A 24,497-nucleotide genomic window follows, 5' to 3' on the forward strand; every position below is an offset into this window, starting at 1 on the left:
GCAACCTCCATCTCCCTGGTTCAAGCAATTCCCCTGCCTCAGCCTGCTGAGTAGCTGGGGTTACAGGCACACGCCATCATGTTTGGCTAAATTTTTGTATTTTTAGTAGAGAAATGATTTCACCATATTGGTCAGGCTGGTCTCAAACTCCTGACCTCAGGCAATCCGCCTGCCTCAGCCTCCCAGTTTTGCCCATTTTTAAATAAGTTATTTATGTTTTTGCTGTTGAGTTGTTTAAGTTTGTTATATAATCTGGGCATTAACTCCTTAGCAGATGTATAGTTTGCAAATATTGTATCCCGTTCTGTAAGTTGTTTTTTCACTCTGTTAAGTTTCCTTTGCTGTGCAAAAGCATTTTAGTTTGATGAAACCCCATTTATCTATTTTTGCTTTTGTTGCCTGTGCTTTTGACGTCTCATTTAAAAAATCCTTGTACAACCCAAAGTTATAGAGAATTTCCCACATGTTATCTTCTAGTAGTTTTTCATAGTTTTCAATCTTACCTTTAGGTCTTTAATCGCATTTGAGTTGATTTTTGTATAAGGTAAAAGATAGGGGTCTAATTTCATTATCCCACATGTAGATATCCAATCTTCTCAGTACCATTTAATGAAGAGACTGTCTTTACCCCTGTGTGTGCTCTTGACTCCTTTTTTGAAAATCAGTTGACTTTAGGTATGAGAATTTATTTCTGAGCTGTATATTCTCTTCCATTGGTCTATGTGTTTGCTTTATGGCAGTGCCATGCTGTTTTGCTTACTATGGCTTTGTAGTATATTTTGAAGTCAGGTAGTGTGGTGCCTCCAGCTTTGTTATTTTTGCACAGGATTGCTTTGGTTATTTGGGGTCTTTTCTGGTTTCATACAAATTTTAGGGTATTTTTTTCTATTTCTGTGAAGAATTTCATTGGTATTTTGATAGGGATTGCATTGAATCTGTAGGACATTTTGTTAGTATGGTCATTTCAATAGTATCAGTTCTTCCATTCCATGAGTATATAGTGTCCATTTTTTGTGGATCGTAAATTTTTCCATCAGTGTGTTATAGTTTTCATTGTAGAGATCTTTCACGACCTTGATTAAATTTATCTGCAGATTTCTTGGTAGCTATTGTAAATGGAATTCCTTTCTTGATGACTTTTTCAGATAGTTCACTATTAGTGTATAGAAACACCACTGAATTTTCTGTGTTGATTTTGTATACTACAACTTTACTGAATTTATTTATGATTTCTAGTAGTTTTTGGTCAAGTCTTTAGGGTTCTCACTCTATATAAGTATATATAGAAAGAACCCTAAAGAGAGAGAGATCATATATATCTATATGATCATATATATAGATGTATACATATGTATGTGAGATCACATTTTCTACAAACAGAAACAATCTGACTTCCTTCTTTCCAGTTTGGATCCCTCTTATTTATTTCTTTTGTCTAATTGCTCTGGCTCTGACCTCCAGTACTATGCTAAATAGAAGTGGTAGAAGTTGACATCCTTGTCTTCCTCCATATCAAAGAGGAAAAGCATTTAACTATTCACCATAAATAAGATGTTAGCTGTGGGTTTGTCACCTATGGCCTTTACTGCGTTGAGGTACACTCCTATACCTACTTTCTTGACAGTTTTTATCATAAAGGAATGTTGACTTTTGTCAAGTGTTCTTTTTGCATCTGTTGAAATGATCACATGGTTTTTATTCTTCTTTCTATTGTGGTGGTGTATCATATTTACTGATTTGTGCATGTTAAGCCATCCTTTCATCCCTGGGATGAACCCCACTTGATTATAGTGAATACTCTTTTTTAGTGTGCTGTCGAAGTCAGTTCACTTGTATCTTGTTGAGAATTTTTGTATCTATGTTCTTCAGGAATATTGGCCTGTTATTTTCATTTTGTGCGTGTCTTTGTCTGGTTTTAGAATCAGGATATTGCGAGCCTCATAAGATGAGTATGGAAGTATTCCTTCCTCATTACTTTTGTGGAAAAGTTTGTGGAGAATTGGTAGTTATTCTTTAACTGTTTGGTAGAATTCAGCAGTGAAGACATCAGGTCCTGGGTGTTGGTTGTTGTTGTTGTTGTTTTGATGGAAGATGTTTTATTATTGATTCAATTTCCAAACTCATTATTGATGTGTTCAGATGTTATATTTCCTCACAATTTAATCTGGGTAGTTGTATGTGTGCAGAAATTTATTCATTTTATTCTACATTATCAAATTTGTTGGCATATAGTTATGAGTAATGTCTTACAATCCCTTCTATTTCTGTGGTGTCTCAGTTGTAATGTCTCCTTTTTCATCTTTTATTTATTTGAATTTTCTCTCCTTTTGTCTTAGTTTAGCTAAAGGTTTGTCAGTTTTACCTTTACACTTTGTCTTATTTATCTTTTGAAATATTTTTTAGTGTCTGTTTCATTTATATCTGCTGTGAGCTTTATTATTTCCTTCCTTCTACCAATTTTGGGTTTAGTTTGTTTTTGATGTTCTAGTTACTTGAAGTGTATAATTTTGCTTTGTGATTTGAAAATCTTTCTTCTTTTTTGGTGTAGGCTTTTATTGCTATAAATTTCCCTCTTAGAACTGCTTTTGCTACGTTCCATAGGTTTGGGTATGTTGGATTTTCATTCTTACTTGTCTCAGTGACTTTTGAAATTTTCCTATTAATGTCTTAATGAGACCTATTGATTTCTTGGGTGCGTGCTATTTAATTTCCATGTTTTTATAAAATTTCCAAGGGCTTTCCTGTTGTTGATTTCTGACTTTATATCCCTGTAATCAGAAAAGATACTTCATATGATATCTGTCTTCTTAAGTTTGTTAAGACTTATTATGTGTCATAATGTATGATTGGTCCTAGAGAATGTTTGGTGTACAGTTGAGAATAATTTGTATTCTGCAGCTGTTGGATGATGTATTAGTCTGTTTTCATACTGCTGATAAAGACATACCCGAGACTGGGTAATTTACAGAGAAAAAGAGGTTTAGTGGACTCATAGTTCCACGTGGCTGGGGAGGTCTCCCAATCATGATGGAAGGCGAAAGACACATCTTACATGGTAGCAAACAAAATAGAATTGAGAACCAAGTGAAAGGGTTCCCCCTTATAAAACCATCAGATCTTGTTAGACGTATTCACTACCACAAGAACAGTATGGGGGAACCGCCCCCATGATTCAATTATCTCCCACTGGTTCCCTCCCACAACATGTATGAATTATGGGAGCTATAATCAAGATGAGATTTGGGTGGGGATATACAGCCAAACCATATCAGGTGAGATCTTCTTTACCTGCTAGGTCCATTTGGTCTATGGTATAGTTTGAGTCTGTCATTTTTTGGTTGATTTTCTCTTCATAGAATCTGTCCATTTTTAAAGTGGAGTGTTGAAATTTCCTACTAATATTGTATTGCAGTCTATCTCTACCTTTAAATCTAATATTTGCTTTATATATCTGGTTGTTCTGGTGTTGGGTACATATATAGTTACACCTAAGTAATATATATGTTATGTCCTCTTATTGAATTGGGCCTTTTATCATTTCATTATACAGTGACATTCTTTTTTTATATAGTTTTTTTTATTTAAAGCCTTTTAAAATATGACATGACTGTGGCTACTCCTGCTTGCTTTTCATTTGTTTGCATAAAATATATTTTTCCATCTCTTCACTTTCAGTCTATTTGTCTTTAATAGTGAGGTAAGTATCATGTAGGCAGCATATAGGTGGGTTTTGCTATCCGAATCCATTCATCCACTTTATATCTTTTAAGTAGAGCTTAATCCACTTCTATTGAAGTTTATTATTGATAAATTAGGACTTCCTTCTACCATTTCATTAGTTGTTTTTTAGATTACTTGTTCACTTCTTCCTTTCTTATTGTTTATCCCTCTAGTTTGGTGGTTTTCTGTGGTGCTAAGCTTTGTTTCTTTTCCCTTTTTTGGTGTGTGTGTGTGTGTATCTGCTGTAATTTCTTTCTTTCTGGTTAGTGAAACTAACATACAGAGTCCTGTATTTGTAACAGACTATTTTACACTGATAACAACTTAACTTCTGTCACATAAAAATACTCTTGACTTCTCCTCCCCACACACACAATTTATATTTTTGTTACCTTACATTGCATCTTTATGAATGGTAGACTCCATGGAACATAGGATCTATGTCACAACTAAATCAATTATTTAATGGCAGCAATAAAGCAGCCCAAAGAATGTGAAAAACTGGTGTGGGTGTATTTAACTTTTTAAAAACTATGTTTCATAATGTTTTCATTAAAAAGTCTTTATCAGTTTGCTAATGCCTAATTTTTACAACCAGCCACCATAGATTTTACAGGATAAATATATTATTTCAGTGGTAATTGAAGCAGAATTTTTGTTGCTCTTCTTACCCTTAGAGATTGTGTATTATCCTCAGACGTAATTCTTTGATTTTCTTTTCTTTTCATGTTGTTACACATAGTTACCAACAATCAACGTGAGAATAACCTTTGAATATTTTCAAGCATTAAGATTTGTTTATACAGCTGCACAATTAGACAACCAACACTCTTGGGTCTTTACCTCTCAGCATACACCTGATTATTAACTTAAAGGTATGATGGGAAAAGTATCAATTTTTGTTGGTCACCTAGATTTGGAAATATGTAATAATTATAAGCTTGGGTCTGCTTCTTCAGAAGCCTAGGAATTGGAGTGATGGTTCTCTGAAGAGGCTGGAAACAAAGTATGTGTTTCCAGAAGGCTTAATAGAATATGTTGAGACATAGGCCATTAACACAAAAGTGAAAGAAATGCAAAAAAGTATAAAAGTAAGGATTTGAGAAGGGAAATTTTATTTTTAAGTCTAAGATTCCTATGAATTATATGAAAGTAAATGTCCTATCCTTAAAATGAGCCAAAGGAAGCACTTTACTTATCAATATGATATGACTTTTCATACTCTTATCTAAAGATATCCTAAACTAAGATCCAGTTTTCTAAGTAAAGACCTTTTACTCATGCTTTAAAGCATGTTAGATGATTCCTACCACATCACATCATGTTGTTTACATGTATGATTTAAACTGCATTTATTCTTCAACTCACTGGTTCCTTAGGCTTCTTATCTTTCCTTGCACGCTTAGATAATTTTATGTAAAATTGATTTTTAGAAGTTTAGTTGCTGGGCGTAGTGGCTGTCGCCTGTAAACCCAGTACTTTGGGAATTCAAGGCAGGTGTATTGCTTGAGTCTTGGAGTTTGAGGCCTGCCTGGGAAAGATGACAAACCCCATTTGTACAAAAATAAAAATATTAGCTGGATATGGTGGCACATGCCTGTGGTCCCAGCTACTCCAAGGCTGAGGTGGGAGGATGGCTTGAGTCCGAGAGGCAGAGGTGTGAGCCAAGATCATGCCCTGCTCTTCAGCCTGGGCAACGAAGCCAGACCCTGTTTCAAAAAAAAAATCTAGTGAGATTTGATTTCTATTTCTATGTGATTCAAAAGTAGGAGAGCTTCAAGGCTAATGACTATTAAAAAATGGCCATTGCTACTTGCATTTTCCATGAAGCCAGCATACACAGCAACGTGCAACCTAAAAACCAAGCTATTTAATATGTAGCTTAGATTTCAGGTTTGATTGTCTTTGGGGTTTGATTATTGCAGAGATCAATTGCCAGACCAAATATACTCTATTTCTGTATTTGGTCTTTTTATCATATGAAACATCCCAGCCTTGGGTATAAATTAAGAGCAAATACAGACATTTATACCGATAGCGGTGTAGATATTTCCATGTTTATACAGTTACCGGTGTAGATACTTCCATGTCTATACAGATAGCGGTGTGGATATTTCCATGTTCATACAGATAGTGGTGTAGATATTTCCATGTTTATAGAGATAGCGGTGTAGATATATCCATGTTTATAGAGATAGCGGTGTAAATATTTCCATGTTTATACAGATAGCATTGTAGATATTTCCATGTTTATAGAGACAGAGGTGTATATATTTCTATATTTATAGAGATAGCGGCGCACATATTTCCATGTTTATAGAGACAGCGGTGTAGATATTTCCATGTTTATACAGATAGCGGTGTAGTTATTTCCATGTTAATACAGGTAGCGGTGTACATATTGCCATGTTCATACAGATAGCGGTGTAGATATTTCCACATTAATACAGATGGCGGTGTACATATTTCCATGTTCATACAGATGGCGGTGTAGATATTTCTATGTTTATAGAGATGGCGGTGTAGATATTTAAATGTTTATACAGATAGCTGTGTAGATATTTCCATATTTATAGAGATGGCGGTGTAGATATTTCCATGTTTCTACAGATGGCGGTGTAGATATTTCCATGTTTATACAGATGGAGGTGTAGATATTTCCATGTTTTTACAGATAGCGTTGTAGATATTTCCATGTTCACACAGATAGCGGTGTAGATATTTCCACCTTTATACAGATGGTGGTGTAGATTTTTCCATTTCCATACAGACGGCGGTTTAGATATTTCCATTGTTATAGAGATGGCGGTGCAGATATTTCCATTGTGATACAGATGGCGGTGTAGGTATTTTCATGTTGATACAGATTGTGGTGTACATAGTTCCCTGTTCATACAGATGGCGGTGTAGATATATTCATTTTCCTACCGATGGCGGTGTAGATATTTCCATGTTTATACAGATAGCAGTGTAGATGTATCCATGTTCATACAGATGGCAGTGTAGATAATTCCATGTTCATACAGATGGAGTTGAAGATATTTCCATGTTTATAGATATGGCGGTGTAGATATTTCCATGTTTACACAGAAGGCGGTGTAGATATTTCCATGTTTACACAGATAGCGGTGTAGATATTTCCATGTTTATACAGATAGCGGTGTAGATATTTCAATGTTTTAGAGTTGGCGGTGTAGATATATTCATGTTCCTACAGTTGTTGGTGTAGAAATTTCCATGTGTACACAGATAGCGGTGTAGGAATTTCCAAGTTTATGCAGATAGCGGTGTAGATATTTCCAATTCTAGGCAGATAGCGGTGTAGATATTTCAATGTTTAAACAGATAGCGTTGTAGATATTTCCATATTCCTACAGAGGGCGGTGTAGATATTTACATGTTTATAGAGATGGCGGTTTAGACATTTCCACGTTCATACAGATGGCGGTGTAGATATTTCCATGTTTATACAGATAGCGGTGTAGATATTTCCGTGTTTATACACATAATGGTGTAGATCTTTCCATGTTTTTAGAGATAGCGGTGTAGATATTTCCATGTTTACACAGATAGCGGTGTAGATATTTCCATGTTTATAAAGATGACTCTGTAGATATTTCCATGTTTACAGAGATAGCGGTGTAGATATTTCCATGTTTACAGAGATATCGGTATAGATATTTCCATGTTTACACAGATAGCGGTGTACATATTTGCATGTATATAGAGATAGCGGTGTAGATATTTCCATGTTTATACAGATAGCATTGTAGATATTTCCATGTTTATACAGATAGCGGTGTAGATAATTCCATGTGTACACAGATAACGGTGTAGATATTTCCATGTTTATACAGATAGCGGTGAAGATATTTCCATACCCATACAGATGGCGGTGTAGATATTTTCATGTTTATAGATATAGCGGTGTAGGTATTTCCATGTTTACACAGACAGCGGTGTAGATATTTCCATGTTTACACAGATAGCGGTGTAGATATTTCCATGTTTATAGAGATAGCGGTGTAGATGTTTCCATGTTTATAGAGATATCACTGTAGATATTTCCAGGTTTATACAGAGCGCAGTGTAGATATTTCCATGTTTATATAGATGGCTGTGTGGATATTTCCATGTTTATAGAGATAGCGGTGTAGATATCTCCATGTTTACACAGATAGCGGTGTAGATATTTACATATTCCTACAGATGGCTGTTTAGATATTTCCATGTTCATACAGATAGCGGTGTAGATAATTCCATGTGTATACAGATAACGGTGTAGATATTTACATATTCCTACAGATGGCTGTTTAGATATTTCCATGTTTGTACAGATAGCGGTGTAGATATTTCCATGTTTACACAGATAGTGGTGTAGATATTTCCATGTTTACACAGATAGCAGTGTAGATATTTCCATGTTTATACAGATAGCGGTGTAGATATTTCCATGTTTATACAGATAGCAGTGTAGATATTTCAATGTTTATAGAGTTGGCGGTGTAGATATTTTCATGTTCAAACAGATGGCGGTGTAGATATTTCCATGTTTATATCGATGGCAGTGTAGATATTTCCATGTTCATCTTGATGACGATGTAGATATTTCCAAGTTTATACACATAATGGTGAAGATATTTCCAAGTTTTAAGAGATGACGGTGCAGATATTTCAATGTTTAAACAGATAGCGTTGTAGATATTTCCATATTCCTACAGAGGGCGGTGTAGATATTTACATGTTTATAGAGATGGCGGTTTAGACATTTCCACGTTCATACAGATGGCAGTGTAGATATTTCCATGTTTATACAGATAGCGGTGTAGATATTTCCGTCTTTATACACATAATGGTGTTGATCTTTCCATGTTTTTAGAGATAGCGGTGTAGATATTTCCATGTTCACACTGATAGCGGTGTAGATATTTCCATGTTTATACAGATGACTCTGTAGATATTTCCATGTTTACAGAGATAGTGGTGTATATATTTCCATGTTTACAGAGATATCGGTGTAGATAATTCCATGTTTACACAGATAGCGGTGTAGATATTTGCATGTATATAGAGATAGCGGTGTAGATATTTCCATGTTTACGCAGATAGCACTGTAGATATTTCCATGTTTATACAGATAGCGGTGTAGATAATTCCATGTGTACACAGATAACGGTGTGGATATTTCCATGTTTATACAGATGGCGGTGTAGATATTTCCATACCCATACAGAAGGCGGTGTAGACATTTCCATGTTTATAGACATAGCGGTGTAGGTATTTCCATTTTTACACAGAGAGCGGTGTAGATATTTCCATGTTTACACAGATAGCGGTGTAGATATTTCCATGTTTACAGAGATAGCGGTGTAGATGTTTAAATGTTTATAGAGATATCAGTGTAGATATTTCCAGGTTTATACAGAGCGTAGTGTAGATATTTCCATGTTCATACAGATACCGGTGTAGCTATTTCCATGTACATACACATAGCGGTGTAGATATTTCCATGTTCATCCAGATGGCTGTGTAGACATATCCATGTTCATACAGATGGCGGTGAAGATAACTCCATGTTCATATAGATAGCGGTGTAGATATTTCCATGTTCATACAGATAGTGGTGTAGATATTTCCATGTTCATACAGATAGAGGGGCTGATATTTCCATGTTCATACAGATAGCGTTGCTGATATTTCCATGTTTATACACGTAGCGGTGTAGATATTTCCATGTTCATACAGATAGCGGTGTAGATATTTCCATGTTTATACAGATAGCGGTGTAGATATCTCCATCTTAATACAGATGGCGGTGTAGATATTTATATGTTCATACAGATGGCCGTGCAGATATTTCCATGTTCATACAGAGGGCGGTGTAGATATTTCCATGTTCATACAGATAGCGGTGTAGTTATTTCCATGTGTAAAGAGATAGCGGTGTAGATATTTCCATGTATATGCAGATAGCTGTGTAGATATCTCCATTTTCATGAAGATAGCGGTTTAGATATTTGCATGTTCAAACAGATAGCGGTGTAGATATTTCCATGTTCATACAGATAGCGGTGTAGATATTTCCATGTTTATACAGATAGCGGAGAAGATGTATGCAAGTTTACACAGATAGCGGTGAAGATATTTTCATGTTCATACAGATAGCGGTGTAGATATTTAAATGTTCATCCAGATGGCTGTGTAGATATATCCATGTTCATACAGATAGCGGTGTAGATATTTCCATGTTCATACAGATAGCGGTGTAGATATTTCCATGTTCATACAGATAGCGGTGCTTATATTTCCATGTTTATACAGGTAGCGGTGTAGATATTTAAATGTTCATACAGATAGCGGTGTAGATATTTCCATGTTCATCCAGAGGGCTGTGTAGATATATCCATGTTCATACAGATGGCGGTGAAGATATTTCCATGTTCATACAGATAGCGGTGTAGATATTTCCATGTTTGTACAGATAGCGGTGTAGATATTTCCATGTTCATACAGATAGCGGTGCTGATATTTCCATGTTTATACAGGTAGCGGTGTGGATATTTCCATGTTTATACAGATAGCGGTGTAGATATTTCCAGGTTTATACAGATAGCGGTGTAGATATCTCCATCTTAGTACAGATGGCGGTGTAGATATTTGTATGTTCATACAGATGGCGGTGCAGATATTTCCATGTACATACAGATGGCGTTGTAGCTATTTCCATGTTCATACAGATAGCGCTGTAGCTTTTTCCATGTTCATTCAGATAGCGGTGTAGATATTTCCATGTTCATCCATATGTCTGTGTAGATATATCCATGTTCATACAGATGGCGGTGAAGATATTTCCATGTTCATACTGATGGCGGTGTAGATATTTCCATGTTCAGACAGATAGTGGTGTAGATACTTCCATGTTCATACAGATAGCGGTGTAGATATTTCCATGTTCATACAGATTGCGGTGTAGCTATTTCCATGTTCATACAGATAGCGGTGTAGATATTTCCATGTTCATCCAGATGGCTGTTTAGATATATACATGTTCATACAGATGGCGGTGAAGATATTTCCATGCTCATACAGATAGCGGTGTAGATATTTCCATGTTTATACAGATAGCCGTGTAGATATCTCCATCTTAATACAGATGGCGGTGTAGATATTTATATGTTCATACAGATGGCCATGCAGATATTTCCATGTTCATACAGATAGCGGTGTAGTTATTTCCATGTGTAAAGAGATAGCGGTGTAGATATTTCCATGTATATGCAGATAGCTGTGTAGATATCTCCATTTTCATGCAGATAGCGGTTTAGATATTTCCATGTTCAAACAGATAGCGGTGTAGATATTTCCATGTTCATACAGATAGCGGTGTAGATATTTCCATGTTTATACAGATGGCGGTGAAGATGTATGCAAGTTTACACAGATAGCGGTGATGATATTTTCAAGTTGATACAGATAGCGGTGTAGATATTTAAATGTTCATCCAGATGGCTGTGTAGATATATCCATGTTCATACAGATAGCGGTGTAGATATTTCCATGTTCATACAGATAGTGGTGTAGATATTTCCATGTTCATACAGATAGCGGTGCAGCTATTTCCATGTTCATACAGATAGCGGTGTAGATATTTCCATGTTCGTACAGATAGCGGTGTAGATATTTCCATGTTCATACAGATAGCGGTGCTTATATTTCCATGTTTATACAGGTAGCGGTGTAGATATTTCCATGTTCATACAGATAGCGGTGTAGATATTTCCATGTTCATCCAGAGGGCTGTGTAGATATATCCATGTTCATACAGATGGCGGTGAAGATATTTCCATGTTCATACAGATAGCGGTGTAGATATTTCCATGTTTGTACAGATAGCGGTGTAGATATTTCCATGTTCATACAGATAGCGGTGCTGATATTTCCATGTTTATACAGGTAGCGGTGTGGATATTTCCATGTTTATACAGATAGCGGTGTAGATATTTCCAGGTTTATACAGATAGCGGTGTAGATATCTCCATCTTAGTACAGATGGCGGTGTAGATATTTGTATGTTCATACAGATGGCGGTGCAGATATTTCCATGTACATACAGATGGCGTTGTAGCTATTTCCATGTTCATACAGACAGCGCTGTAGCTTTTTCCATGTTCATTCAGATAGCGGTGTAGATATTTCCATGTTCATCCATATGTCTGTGTAGATATATCCATGTTCATACAGATGGCGGTGAAGATATTTCCATGTTCATACTGATGGCGGTGTAGATATTTCCATGTTCATACAGATAGTGGTGTAGATACTTCCATGTTCATACAGATAGCGGTGTAGATATTTCCATGTTCATACAGATTGCGGTGTAGCTATTTCCATGTTCATACAGATAGCGGTGTAGATATTTCCATGTTCATCCAGATGGCTGTTTAGATATATACATGTTCATACAGATGGCGGTGAAGATATTTCCATGCTCATACAGATAGCGGTGTAGATATTTCCATGTTTATACAGATAGCGGTGTAGATATCTCCACCTTAATACAGATGGCGGTGTAGATATTTATATGTTCATACAGATGGCCGTGCAGATATTTCCATGTTCATACAGAGGGCGGTGTAGATATTTCCATGTTCATACAGATAGCGGTGTAGTTATTTCCATGTGTAAAGAGATAGCGGTGTAGATATTTCCATCTATATGCAGATAGCTGTGTAGATATCTCCATTTTCATGCAGATAGCGGTTTAGATATTTCCATGTTCAAACAGATAGCGGTGTAGATATTTCCATGTTCATACAGATAGCGGTGTAGATATTTCCATGTTTATACAGATTGCGGTGAAGATGTATGCAAGTTTACACAGATAGCGGTGATGATATTTTCAAGTTGATACAGATAGCGGTGTAGATATTTAAATGTTCATCCAGATGGCTGTGTACATATATCCATGTTCATACAGATAGCGGTGTAGATATTTCCATGTTCATACAGATAGTGGTGTAGATATTTCCATGTTCATACAGATAGCGGTGCAGCTATTTCCATGTTCATACAGATAGCGGTGTAGATATTTCCATGTTCGTACAGATAGCGGTGTAGATATTTCCATGTTCATACAGATAGCGGTGCTTATATTTCCATGTTTATACAGGTAGCGGTGTAGATATTTAAATGTTCATACAGATAGCGGTGTAGATATTTCCATGTTCATCCAGAGGGCTGTGTAGATATATCCATGTTCATACAGATGGCGGTGAAGATATTTCCATGTTCATACAGATAGCGGTGTAGATATTTCCATGTTTGTACAGATAGCGGTGTAGATATTTCCATGTTTATACAGATAGCGGTGCTGATATTTCCATGTTTATACAGGTAGCGGTGTGGATATTCCCATGTTTATACAGATAGCGGTGTAGATATTTCCAGGTTTATACAGATAGCGGTGTAGATATCTCCATCTTAGTACAGATGGCGGTGTAGATATTTGTATGTTCATACAGATGGCGGTGCAGATATTTCCATGTACATACAGATGGCGTTGTAGCTATTTCCATGTTCATACAGATAGCGCTGTAGCTTTTTCCATGTTCATTCAGATAGCGGTGTAGATATTTCCATGTTCATCCATATGTCTGTGTAGATATATCCATGTTCATACAGATGGCGGTGAAGATATTTCCATGTTCATACTGATGGCGGTGTAGATATTTCCATGTTCAGACAGATAGTGGTGTAGATACTTCCATGTTCATACAGATAGCGGTGTAGATATTTCCATGTTCATACAGATTGCGGTGTAGCTATTTCCATGTTCATACAGATAGCGGTGTAGATATTTCCATGTTCATCCAGATGGCTGTTTAGATATATACATGTTCATACAGATGGCGGTGAAGATATTTCCATGCTCATACAGATAGCGGTGTAGATATTTCCATGTTTATACAGATAGCCGTGTAGATATCTCCATCTTAATACAGATGGCGGTGTAGATATTTATATGTTCATACAGATGGCCGTGCAGATATTTCCATGTTCATACAGAGGGCGGTGTAGATATTTCCATGTTCATACAGATAGCGGTGTAGTTATTTCCATGTGTAAAGAGATAGCGGTGTAGATATTTCCATGTATATGCAGATAGCTGTGTAGATATCTCCATTTTCATGCAGATAGCGGTTTAGATATTTCCATGTTCAAACAGATAGCGGTGTAGATATTTCCATGTTCATACAGATAGCGGTGTAGATATTTCCATGTTTATACAGATTGCGGTGAAGATGTATGCATGTTTACACAGATAGTGGTGTAGATATTTCCAAGTTCATGCAGATAGCGGTGTAGATATTTCCATGTTCATCCAGATGGCTGTGTAGATATATCCATGTTCATAGAGATAGTGGTGTAGATATTTCCATGTTCATACAGATAGTGGTGTAGATATTTCCATGTTCATACAGATTGCGGTGTAGCTATTTCCATGTTCATACAGATAGCGGTGTAGATATTTCCATGTTCAAACAGATATCGGTGTAGATATTTCCATGTTCATTCAGATAGCGGTGCTTATATTTCCATGTTTATACAGGTAGCGGTGTAGATATTTCCATGTTCAAACAGATAGTGGTGTAGATATTTCCATGTTCATCCAGATGGCTGTTTAGATATATCCATGTTCATACAGATGGCGCTGACGATATTTCCATGTTCATACAGATAGCGGTGTAGATATTTCCATGTTCATCCAGATGGCTGTTTAGATATATCCATGTTCATACAGATGGCGCTGAAGATATTTCCATGTTCATACACATAGCGGTGTAGATATTTCCATGTTCATACAGATAGCGGTGTAGATATTTCCATGTTCATACAGATAGCGGTGTAGCTATTTCCATGTTCATACAGATAGCTGTGTAGATATTTCCATGTTCGTACAGATAGCGGTGTAGATATTTCCATGTTCGTACAGATAGCGGTGTAGATATTTCCATGTTCGTACAGATAGCGGTGTAGATATTTCCATGTTCATACAGATAGCGGTGCTGATATTTCCGTGTGTATACAGGTAGCGGTGTGGGTATTTCCATGTTTATACAGATAGCGGTGTGGATATTTCCATGTTTATACAGATAGCGGTGTAGATATTTCCAGGTTTATACAGATAGCGGTGAAGATATCTCCATCTTATTACAGATGGCGGTGTAGATATTTATATGTTCATACAGATGGCGCTGCAGATATTTCCATGTTCATACAGATGGCGGTGTAGCTATTTCCATGTTTATACAGATAGCGGTGTAGCTATTTCCATGTTCTTCTGGATAGCGGTGTAGATATTTCCATGTTCATCCATATGGCTGTGTAGATATATCCATGTTCATACAGATGGTGGTGAGGGTATTTCCATGTTCATACAGATAGCGGTGTAGATATTTCCATGTTCATACAGATAGTGGTGTAGGTATTTCCATGTTCATACAGATAGAGGGGCTGATATTTCCATGTTCATACAGATATCGGTGCTGATATTTCCATGTTTATACAGGTACCGGTGTAGATATTCCCATGTTTATACAGATAGCGGTGTAGATATTTCCATGTTTATACAGATAGCGGTGTAGATATTTCCATGTTTATACAGATAGCGGTGTAGATTTCTCCATCTTAATACAGATGGCGGTGTAGATATTTATATGTTCATACAGATGGCGGTGTAGATATTTCCATGTTCATACAGATGGCGGTGTAGATATTTCCATGTTCATACAGATAGCGGTGTAGTTATTTCCATGTGTAAATAGATAGCTGTGTAGATACTTCCATGTATATGCAGATAGCTGTGAACATATTTCCATTTTCATGCAGAAAGCGGTTTAGATATTTCCATGTTCAAACAGATAGCGGTGTAGATATTTCCATGTTCATACTGATAGCGTTGTAGATATTTCCATGTTTATACAGATAGCGGTGAAGATGTATGCATGTTTACACAGTTATCGGTGTAGATATTTCCATGTTCATACAAATAGCGGTGTAGATATTTCCATGTTCATCCAGATGTCTGTGTAGATATATCCATCATCATACAGATAGCGGTGTAGATATTTCCATGTTCATACAGATAGTGGTGTAGATATTTCCATGTTCATACAGATTGCGGTTTAGCTATTTCCATGTTCATACAGATAGCGGTGTAGATATTTCCATGTTCGTACAGATAGCGGTGCTGATATTTCCATGTTTATACAGGAAGCGGTGCAGATATTTCCATGTTTATACAGATAGCGGTGTACATATATCCATGTTTATACAGATAGCGGTGTAGATATTTCCAGGTTTATACAGATAGCGGTGTAGATATCTCCATCTTAATACAGATGGCGGTGTAGTTATTTATATGTTCATACAGATGGTGGTGCAGATATTTCCATGTTCATACAGATGGCGGTGTAGATATTTGCATGTTCATACAGATTGCGGTGTAGCTATTTCCATGTTCATGGAGATAGCGGTGTAGATATTTCCATGTTCATCCAGATGGCTGTGTAGAGATATCCATGTTCATACAGATGGCGGTGAAGGTATTTCCATGTTCATACTGATAGCGGTGTACATATTTCCATGTTCATACAGATAGTGGTTTAGATATTTCCATGTTCACTGATAGGGGGGCTGATATTTCCATATTCATACAGATAGCGGTGCTGTTATTTCCATGTTTATACAGGTAGCGGGGTAGATATTTCCAGGTTTATACATGTAGCGGTGTAGATAATTCCATGTTTATACCCATAGCTCTGTATATATCTCCATCTTAATACAGAAGGCGGTGTAGATATTTATATGTTCATTCAGATGGCCGTGCAGATATTTCCATGTTCATACAGATGGCGGAGTAGATATTTCCATGTTTATAGAGATAGCGGTGTAGTTATTTCCAAGTGAAAAGAGATAGCTGTGTAGATATTTCCATATATATGCAGATAGCTGTGTAGATATTTTCATTTTCATGCAGATAGCGGTGTATATATTTCCCTGTTCAAACAGATAGCTGTGTAGATATTTCCATGTTCATACAGATAGCGGTGTAGATATTTCCATGTTTATACAGATGGCTGTGTAGATATATCCATGTTCATACAGATGGCGGTGTAGATATTTCCATGTTCACACTTATAGCGGTGTAGATATTTCCATGTTCATCCAGATGGCTGTGTAGATATATCCATGTTCATACATACAGATGGCAGAAAAGATATTTCCATGTTCATACAGATAGCGGTGTAAATATTTCCATGTTCATACAGATAGCGGTGTAGATATTTCCATGTTCATCCAGATGGCTGTGTAGATATATCCATGTTCATACAGATGGCGGAGAAGATATTTCCATGTTCATACAGATAGCGGTGTAGATATTTCCATGTTCATACAGATAGCGGTGTAGATATTTCCATGTTCATACAGATAGCGGTGTAGATATTTCCATGTTCGTACAGATAGCGGTGTAGATATTTCCATGTTCATCCAGATGGCTGTGTAGATATACCCATGTTTGTACAGATGGAGGTGAAGATATTTCCATGTTCATACAGATAGCGGTGTAGATATTTCCATGTTCATACAGATAGCCGTGTAGATATTGCCGTGTTCATACCGATAGCGGTGCTGATACTTCCATGTTTATAGAGGTAGCGGTGTACATATTTCCGTGTTTATACAGATGGCTGTGTAGATATATCCATGTTCATACAGATGGCGGTGTAGATATTTCCATGTTCATACAGATAGCGGTTTAGATATTTCCATGTTCATCCAGATGGCTGTGTAGATATATCCATGTTCATACAGATGGCGGAGAAGATATTTCCATGTTCATACAGATGGCGGTATAGATATTTCCATGTTCATACAGATAGCGGTGTAGATATTTCCATGTTCATACAGATAGCGGTGTAGATATTTCCATGTTCATACAGATAGCGGTGTATGTATTTCCATGTTCATACAGATAGCGGTGTAGATATTTCCATTTTTATGCAGACAGCGGTGTATATATTTCCCTGCTCAAACAGTTAGCGGTTTAGATATTTCCATGTTCATAAAGATAGCGGTGTAGATATTTCCATGTTTATACAGATAGCGGTGAAAATGTATGCATGTTTACACAGATAGCGGTGTAGATATTTTCATGTTCATCCAGAATTCTGTGTAGATATATCCATCTTCATACAGATGGCGGTGAAGATATTTCCATGTTCATACAGATAGCGGTGTAGATATTTCCATGTTCATACAGATGGCGCTGACGATATTTCCATGTTCATACAGATAGCGGTGTAGATATTTCCATGTTCATCCAGATGGCTGTTTAGATATATCCATGTTCATACAGATGGCGCTGAAGATATTTCCATGTTCATACACATAGCGGTGTAGATATTTCCATGTTCATACAGAAAGCGGTGTAGATATTTCCATGTTCAAGCAGATATTGGTGTATGTATTTCCATGTTCATACAGTTAGCGGTGTATATATTTCCATTTTCAAGCAGATAGCGGTGTATATACTTCCATGTTCAAACAGTTAGCGGTGTAGATATTTCCATGTTCATAAAGATAGCGGTGTAGATATTTCCATGTTTATACAGATAGCGGTGTAGATATTTCCATTTTCATGCAGATAGCGGTGTATATATTTCCCTGTTTAAACAGTAAGCGGTGTAGATATTTCCATGTATATGCAGATAGCTGTGTCGATATTTCCATTTTCATGCAGATAGCGGTGTATATATTTCCCTGTTCAAACAGTTAGCGGTGTAGATATTTCCATGTTCAGAAAGATAGCGGTGTAGATATTTCCATGTTTATACAGATAGCGGTGAAGATGTATGCATGTTTACACAGATAGCGGTGTAGATATTTCCATGTTCATCCAGATGGCTGTGTAGATATATCCATGTTCAGACAGATAGCGGTGTAGATATTTCCATGTTCATACAGATAGCGGTGTAGATATTTCCATGTTCATCCAGATGGCTGTGTAGATATATCCATGTTCATACAGATGGCGGTGAAGATATTTCCATGTGCATACAGATAGTGTTGTAGATATTTCCATGTTCATAAAGAAAGCGGTGTAGATATTTCCATTTTCAAACAGATAGCGGTGTATGTATTTCCATGTTCATACAGATAGCGGTGTAGATATTTCCATTTTCAAGCAGATAGCGGTGTATATATTTCCATGCTCAAACAGTTAGCGGTGTAGATATTTCCATGTTCATAAAGATAGCGGTGTAGATATTTCCATGTTTATACAGATAGCGGTGAAAATGTATGCATGTTTACACACATAGCGGTGTAGATATTTCCATGTTCATCCAGATGGCTGTGTAGATATATCCATGTTCACACAGATGGCGGTGAAGATATTTCCATGTTCATACAGATAGCGGTGTAGATATTTCCATGTTCATACAGATAGCGGTGTAGATATTTCCATGTTCATACAGACAGCGGTATATGTATTTCCATGTTCATACAGATAGCGGTGTAGATATTTCCATGTTAATCCAGATGGCTGTGCAGATATTTCCATGTTCATACAGATAGCTGTGTAGATATTTCCATGTTCATACAGATAGCGGTGTAGATATTTGCATGTTCATCCAGATGGCTGAGTAGATACATCCATGTTCATACAGATGGCAGTGAAGATATTTCCATGTACATGCAGATAGCGGTGTAGATATTTCCATGTTCATACAGATAGCCGTGTAGATATTGCCATGTTCATACCGATAGCCGTGCTGAAACTTCCATGTTTATACAGGTAGCGGTGTACATATTTCCGTGTTTATACAGATGGCTGTGTAGATATATCCATGTTCATACAGATGGCGGTGTAGATATATCCATGTTCATACAGATAGCGGTTTAGATATTTCCATGTTCATCCAGATGGCTGGGTAGATATATCCATGTTCATACTGATGGTGGAGAAGATATTTCCATGTTCATACAGATGGAGGTGTAGATATTTCCATGTTCATACAGATAGCGGTGTAGATATTTCCATGTTCATACAGATAGCGGTGTAGATATTTCCATGTTCATACAGATAGCGGTGTATGTATTTCCATGTTCATACAGATAGCGGTGTAGATATTTCCATTTTTATGCAGATAGCGGTGTATATATTCACCTGTTCAAACAGTTAGGCCTTTAGATATTTCCATGTTCATAAAGATAGCGGTGTAGATATTTCCATGTTTATACAGATAGCGGTGAAAATATATGCATGTTTACACAGATAGCGGTGTAGATATTTCCATGTTCATCCAGAATGCTGTGTAGATATATCCATCTTCATACAGATGGCGGTGAAGGTATTTCCATGTTCATACAGATAGCGGTGTAGATATTTACATGTTCATACAGAAAGCGGTGTAGATATTTCCATGTTCAAACAGATAGCGGTGTATGTATTTCCATGTTCATACAGTTAGTGGTGTATATATTTCCATTTTCAAGCAGATAGCGGTGTATATACTTCCATGTTCAAACAGTTAGCGGTGTAGATATTTCCATGTTCAAAAAGATAGCGGTGTAGATATTTCCATGTTTATACAGATAGCGGTGAAAATGTAGGCATGTTTACACAGATAGCGGTGTAGATATTTCCATGTTCATCCAGATGGCTGTGTAGATATATCCATGTTCATATAGATGGCGGTGAAAGTATTTCCATGTTCATACAGATGGCGGTGTAGATATTTCCATTTTCATACAGATAGCGGTGTAGTTATTTCCATGTGTAAAGAGATACCTGTGTAGATATTTCCATGTATATGCAGATAGCTGTGTAGCAATTTCCATTTTCATGCAGACAGCGGTGTATATATTTCCCTGTTCAAACCGATAGCGGTGTAGATATTTCCATGTTCATACAGATAGCGGTGTAGATATTTCCATGTTCATACAGATAGCGGTGTAGATATTTCCATGTTCATACAGATAGCGATGCTGATATTTCCATGTTTTTACAGGTAGCGGTGAAGATATTTCCATGTTTATACAGATAGCGGTGTAGATATTTCCATGTTTATACAGATAGCGGTGTAGATATTTCCATGTTTATACAGATAGCGGTGTAGATATCTCCATTTTAATACAGATGGCGGTGTAGATATTTATATGTTCATACAGATGGCGGTTCAGATATTTCCATTTTCATACAGATGGCGGTGTAGATATTTCCATGTTCATACAGATAGCGGTGTAGTTATTTCCATGCGTAAAGAGATAGCTGTGTAGATATTTCAATGTATATGCAGATAGCTGTGTAGATATTTCCATTTTCATGCAGACAGCGGTGTATATATTTCCATGTTCAAACAGATAGTGGTGTAGATATTTCCATGTTCATACAGATAGCGGTGTATGTATTTCCATGTTCATACAGATAACGGTGTAGATATTTCCAAGTTAATCCAGATAGCTGTGTAGATATTCCCATGTTAATACAGATAGCGGTGTAGATATTTCCATGTTCATACAGATAGCGGTGTAGATATTTCCATGTTCATCCAGATGGTTGCGTAGATATATCCATGTTCATACAGATGGCGGAGAAGATATTTCCATGTACATACAGATAGCGGTGTAGATATTTCCATGTTCATACAGATAGCCGTGTAGATATTGCCATGTTCATACCGATAGCGGTGCTGATACTTCCATTTTTATACGGGTAGCGGTGTACATATTTACGTGTTTATACAGAGGCTGTGTAGATATATCCATGTTCATTCAGATGGCGGTGTAGATATTTCCATGTTCATACAGATAGCGGTTTAGATATTTCCATGTTCATCCAGATGGCTGTGTAGATATATCCATGTTCATACAGATGGCGGAGAAGATATTTCCATGTTCATACAGATGGCGGTGTAGATATTTCCATGTTCATACAGATAGCGGTGTAGGTATTTCCATGTTCATACAGATAGCGGTGTAGATATTTCCATGTTCATACAGATAGCGGTGTATGTATTTCCCTGTTCATACAGATAGCGGTGTAGATATTTCCATTTTCATGCAGATAGCGGTGTAGATATTTCCACGTTTATACAGATTGCGGTGAAGATGTATGCATATTTACACAGATAGCGGTGTAGATATTTCCTTTTTCATAAAGATAGCGGTGTAGATATTTCCATCTTTATACAGACAGCGGTGAAGATGTATGCATGTTTACACAGATAGCGGTGTAGATATTTCCATGTTCATACAGATAGCGGTGCTGATATTTCCATGTCCATGCAGATAGCGGTGTAGATATTTCCATGTTCATCCAGATGGCTGTGTAGATATATCCATGTTCATACAGATGGCGGTGAAGATATTTCCATGTTCATACAGATAGCTGTGTAGATATTTCCATGTTCATACAGATAGCGGTGTAGATATTTCCATGTTCATACAGACAGCGGTGTATGTATTTCCATGTTTATACAGATAGCAGTGTAGATATTTCCATGTTAATCCAGATGGCTGTGTAGATATTTCCATGTTCATACAGATAGCGGTGTAGATATTTCCATGTTCATACAGATAGCGGTGTATGTATTTCCATATTCATACAGATAGCGGCGTAGATATTTCCATTTTCATGCAGATAGCGGTGTATATATTTACTGTTCAAACAGTTAGCGGTTTAGATATTTCCATGGTCATTAAGATAGCGGTGTAGATATTTCCATGTTCATCCAGAAGGCTGTGTAGATATATCCATGTTCATACAGATGGAGGTGAAGATATTTCCATTTTCATACAGATGGCGGTGTAGATATTTTCATGTTCATACAGATAGCGGTGTAGTTATTTCCATGTGTAAAGAGATAGCTGTGTAGATATTTCCATGTATATGCAGATAGCTGTGTAGATATTTCCATTTTCAGGCAGATAGCGGTGTATATATTTCCCTGTTCAAACAGTTAGCGGTGTAGATATTTCCATGTTCAGAAAGATAGCGGTGTAGATATTTCCATATTTATACAGATAGCGGTGAAGATGTATTCATGTTTACACAGATAGCAGTGAAGATATTTCCATGTTCATCCAGATGGCTGTGTAGATATATCCATGTTCATACAGATGGCGGTGAAGATATTTCCATGTTCATACAGATAGCGGTGTAGATATTTCCATGTTCATAAAGATAGCGGTGTAGATATTTCCATGTTCATACAGACAGCGGTGTATGTATTTCCATGTTCATACAGATAGCGGTGAAGATATTTCCATGTTAATCCAGATGGCTGTGCAGATATTTCCATGTTCATACAGATAGCGGTGTAGATATTTCCATGTTCATACAGATAGCGGTGTAGATATTTCCATGTTCATCCAGATGGCTGAGTAGATATATCCATGTTCATACAGATGGCGGTGAAGATATTTCCATGTACATGCAGATAGCGGTGTAGATATTTCCATGTTCATAAAGATAGCCGTGTAGATATTGCCATGTTCATACCGATAGCCGTGCTGAAACTTCCATGTTTATACAGGTAGCGGTGTACATATTTCCGTGTTTATACAGATGGCTGTGTAGATATATCCATGTTCATACAGATGGCGGTGTAGATATATCCATGTTCATACAAATAGCAGTTTAGATATTTCCATGTTCATCCAGATGGTTGGGTAGATATATCCATGTTCATACTGATGGTGGAGAAGATATTTCCATGTTCATACAGATGGAGGTGTAGATATTTCCATGTTCATACAGATAGCGGTGTAGATATTTCCATGTTCATACAGATAGCGGTGTAGATATTTCCATGTTCATACAGATAGCGGTGTATGTATTTCCATGTTCATACAGATAGCGGTGTAGATATTTCCATTTTTATGCAGATAGCGGTGTATATATTCACCTGTTCAAACAGTTAGCGGTTTAGATATTTCCATGTTCATAAAGATAGCGGTGTAGATATTTCCATGTTTATACAGATAGCGGTGAAAATATATTGATGTTTACACAGATAGCGGTGTAGATATTTCCATGTTCATCCAGAATGCTGTGTAGATATATCCATCTTCATACAGATGGCGGTGAAGGTATTTCCATGTTCATACAGATAGCGGTGTAGATATTTACATGTTCATACAGAAAGCGGTGTAGATATTTCCATGTTCAAACAGATAGCGGTGTATGTATTTCCATGTTCATACAGTTAGCGGTGTATATATTTCCATTTTCAAGCAGATAGTGGTGTATATACTTCCATGTTCAAACAGTTAGCGGTCTAGATATTTCCATGTTCATAAAGATAGCGGTGTAGATATTTCCATGTTTATACAGATAGCGGTGAAAATGTAGGCATGTTTACACAGATAGCGGTGTAGATATTTCCATGTTCATCCAGATGGCTGTGTAGATATATCCATGTTCATATAGATGGCGGTGAAAGTATTTCCATGTTCATACAGATGGCGGTGTAGATATTTCCATTTTCATACAGATAGCGGTGTAGTTATTTCCATGTGTAAAGAGATACCTGTGTAGATATTTCCATGTATATGCAGATAGCTGTGTAGCAATTTCCATTTTCATGCAGACAGCGGTGTATATATTTCCCTGTTCAAACCGATAGCGGTGTAGATATTTCCATGTTCATACAGATAGCGGTGTAGATATTTCCATGTTCATACAGATAGCGGTGTAGATATTTCCATGT

Source organism: Gorilla gorilla, chromosome 4 (assembly GCF_029281585.2).
Source record: "Gorilla gorilla gorilla isolate KB3781 chromosome 4, NHGRI_mGorGor1-v2.1_pri, whole genome shotgun sequence".
NCBI lineage: Eukaryota > Metazoa > Chordata > Mammalia > Primates > Hominidae > Gorilla > Gorilla gorilla.